Below are 3506 nucleotides of genomic sequence, written 5' to 3' on the forward strand. Positions count from 1 at the left end.
CGATATTTTTTAACAGCACATTGATTTCCAAAACAATGAATACAGTAACAAAAAAAGTACACAAATATTCTTCATTCAACAGTATCCATAAAATACACAAATATTCACAAATTACATAAATAATCTTCTTACAACAGTATCCATAAAATACACAAACATTCTTTTTACATCAAAAGCTAATAGATATCAGAATTTCTTGCCTGTGGAACGTCTCCGTCTTTTCCCAACAATTTCTCTGATGACATACTTCTTTGCCCTCTGTCTCCTACCAGCCTTGGAGGAATCAATTGCAGGTGTCTGAGAAGCAGATCCCTTTACTATCTTTCTGCAACAATCTAAGCAAAGTTTGTAAGAGCAATTTGAGCAACTTCTGTGAAAATCCACTAGTGAAGTCCTGCAATAATTACTGGTTCCAAGGGGGAAATAAGAAAAGAAAACAATATCAATCAAGTGAACATTTTAATGCATGATGAGACGATAACAAAGAACAGAATATGACCTAAAAATTAGAACTTGCTAAAGCAAAATAGAGGCACAAGTTTACAAATGACCATTTAAGAAACAGGGGTCAGGACACATTATTCAGTTATTATGTCCATGATTTCAGAAACATAGCAAATTATGAAATTCTCATAGGTGTTACAGATGTGAAGACATACCAGTTAACAAGCTCATTGTGAGGCTCATATACTCGAAGAAGTACACCAGAAAATCCACCTTCTGGATGATAGATCGATCAAGAGGATATCTAACTGGAGGAAGAAACTAGGCAATTGTTTTGAAGCTTACCTTGATCCCCTTGCTTTACTTCCAGTTCATTTAATTGGTTCTGATAGGTATGTTTCAGCAAGGGAAGCAATTCAGATATCAAGCTATATGTGTGCTCCTTATTATTAAACTTGTTTTGACCATTTGCCAGTTCCTGAAGATGATACAAATTGCATATGCACATAAAATTGTCATAAACCCAATCTAACACCAGACTGGGTTTATGATAATTTTGATAAGTACTATGATTTGATCACTCCTGATACCAGTCTTGTTAGTCCTGAGATTGATGCTAATCCTAAGACTAAAGAAATTGCAAAAAAGATGATGATAATGGGTTTATGGTGCATACAGATAAAGCCAGAAAATAGACCTTCAATTAGCATGGTTATCAACATGTTGGAAGGAAGCATCATGGACCTGCAAATGCCACCAAAACCAGAATTCAGTTAGAGTGCCATTTGAAGATTATTAAATGATGCAATATTGTTTTTGTTTCCACAGTATTCTGAACAATAAAACAAAATCAAGTCTGTATAACATTTGGCTTGAATGTAATCTGTGATCAAAGTAATTTCTTAATTCTGTTTTGTGTGGTGAGATTATATTGGAAAACAAATATTGTTTAAATGCTTGTTGACCTCATAATGTTGTAAAAGAGTCGCAAAAATAATTGTTTATCATATGCCAAGCTAGTAATAGGGAGATATATATTCCCTTTAGCACCCATAACAGTCAACAGGATAAGATAGTCCATTCAGATTAGAGAATTATATGGGAAAGATAGTTGTTGTTCTTTCCAATTTCCATCATTTTGATTGCAGAGGTGAAGAGTTTCTGTCTACCTCTAATTTTGTTTGTACATAATAACAACAAAGAGAAATTCTTGGCAAATAGTTTAGCAACAACTGGAATGTAGGAACAATTTCAAACTGTGATTGAATTAAGCCAATGAATTTTTACAGGATCTGCAAACTTTTCAGGGGTAGAAATATGCATCTAAATCTTTATGGGAGTCAAGTGAGACTAAACTTATTTCTAGTTAAAATTCTTCCCTAGACCAAGAATGTTTAGGATCTACTGAAACAAGAATGAAGAGGTCCAGCTAATGGATTCCAAAAATCAGAGAAAGTAACGACATTGTAAAACTCGTAATCGGGCACGCAAGCTTGAACCCCAAAAGATTTTTTTCTTCATATGTTGGAAACTTCATTCATAACTCTTGCTGGAAAGATCAAAACAACTGACGAATTAATTATTAGAATTACTATATCACCCTAGTAATAGCTCCAATAATCAACGAGCTTGTCACTCAATTGGCAAAGTCTTTCCGGATCTGGTCTATCCTAAATCCTAAACCGTATTAGGAACTATTCAGATGGATTCAGAAATTCACAAAATCATAATTAACTTGGTCATGAATCGATTTAACAAGAAGGTCAAAAGAAAATACTCACTTAATGATCAAAGCCTTTAAGTTATATATGTAGCGTCTAAGAAGCCCAACACACAAATCCTGTAGAAACAACAACAACAAAAAGAGGTAAATTTATAAGCCAGAAAACATGTCATATTAGTGGAAAGAATTAGCATAAACATAAAAGAAACTTGATAGTTGAAGGAATACATAAAACCAACTTAGCAACAGGAAATAACAACTAGTGCACCTGAATCAAGAACTAGTGCACCTTACTAGTGCATCTGAGACAACAGCTTTGGCACCTGAATCTAAGAATTCTTTCGCCAGGCATGGAGCAAGCCCTTATCTACTCGTGTAGATTACATTTCGGTCTCACCAAGCTCCAACCTGGTATAATGCATGTGATTGAATAAGTTTGTTTACACCTCTTAACAAGTGAATTAAAAATGAACAAAGACAGAGTAATGGATAATCACCAGAGTAACCAGACATTGTATATAGAAACAACTAGATTTAAGAGTGAAAGCATTGTCAGATATATAACAGCAATTAGAAATGACTAGATTAAGAGTGAAGCATTGCTTGACTTCTCAAACGCAACGACAACCAAATGATACCCTCCCCAGTATGGACCTTAGATTTAATGTGCTAAATTTGTCATAAAATTGAAAGTATGTACATGTATTTATTAACACTTAAAATTTGTATTAGATTCATTAGAATAGTAAGAATTCATGCTAAATTTACAAATTAATTATCCTAATTAAAAATGCAAGCATTAATATTCAGTCTAGATGATCATCAAAGTAATTGAATTTTTCTTCAACTACAAAGTATCATAGCCACTCTGCACATAATTACCATCTTCAGATGTCAAGTAAACAACAGGAACTCTAAGCCGAAACATAAATGCACTTAATTATATCTTGGTTGTTAGCCTCTATAACCATTAGTTATAAGAGAGTAAATTTTGTAAATTAGGTTCTTGCTAAAGAGATAGTAGATACAAATTCACAAGACGAGAAAATCCATACTTGCATGCGTTTGACAGCCCATATAACTTTGGTAGATACCACGTGACTTGAAAGGTCACCATTTTGTTAATGGATCAGCTACAGATGAAGGCTTAGCCAAGGCGTAAGCTTCCTTTCTGTTTCTTCCTCGAACAAGCTAAGTGAAGGCAGTCTCATTTAACACATTAGAGAAATGTAAATAATTTTGCCCATGTAAGATCAATATTGGCAAAGGTAAATCTTATTTTCCCCAGAAATGTGCTAGACTACACTGGAAAACTCAAGTGATGGACATAGCATAGTGA

The 3506-nt window shown here is 33.9% G+C and overlaps 1 long non-coding RNA gene across 1 annotated transcript; it reads right to left on the reverse strand.

The window, feature by feature from the left end:
• Positions 1 to 205: 205 nt before the first annotated feature.
• LOC122035014 lies at positions 206 to 2248 on the reverse strand. The gene is made up of 5 exons (XR_006126857.1): positions 2226 to 2248; positions 1142 to 1188; positions 790 to 829; positions 660 to 720; positions 206 to 406 (listed from the first exon to the last, which is right to left on the reverse strand). It is a non-coding gene; the product is annotated as an uncharacterized LOC122035014 (long non-coding RNA).
• Positions 2249 to 3506: the final 1258 nt, after the last annotated feature.

This window comes from Zingiber officinale, chromosome 11B, assembly GCF_018446385.1.
Source record: "Zingiber officinale cultivar Zhangliang chromosome 11B, Zo_v1.1, whole genome shotgun sequence".
Classification (NCBI taxonomy): domain Eukaryota; kingdom Viridiplantae; phylum Streptophyta; class Magnoliopsida; order Zingiberales; family Zingiberaceae; genus Zingiber; species Zingiber officinale.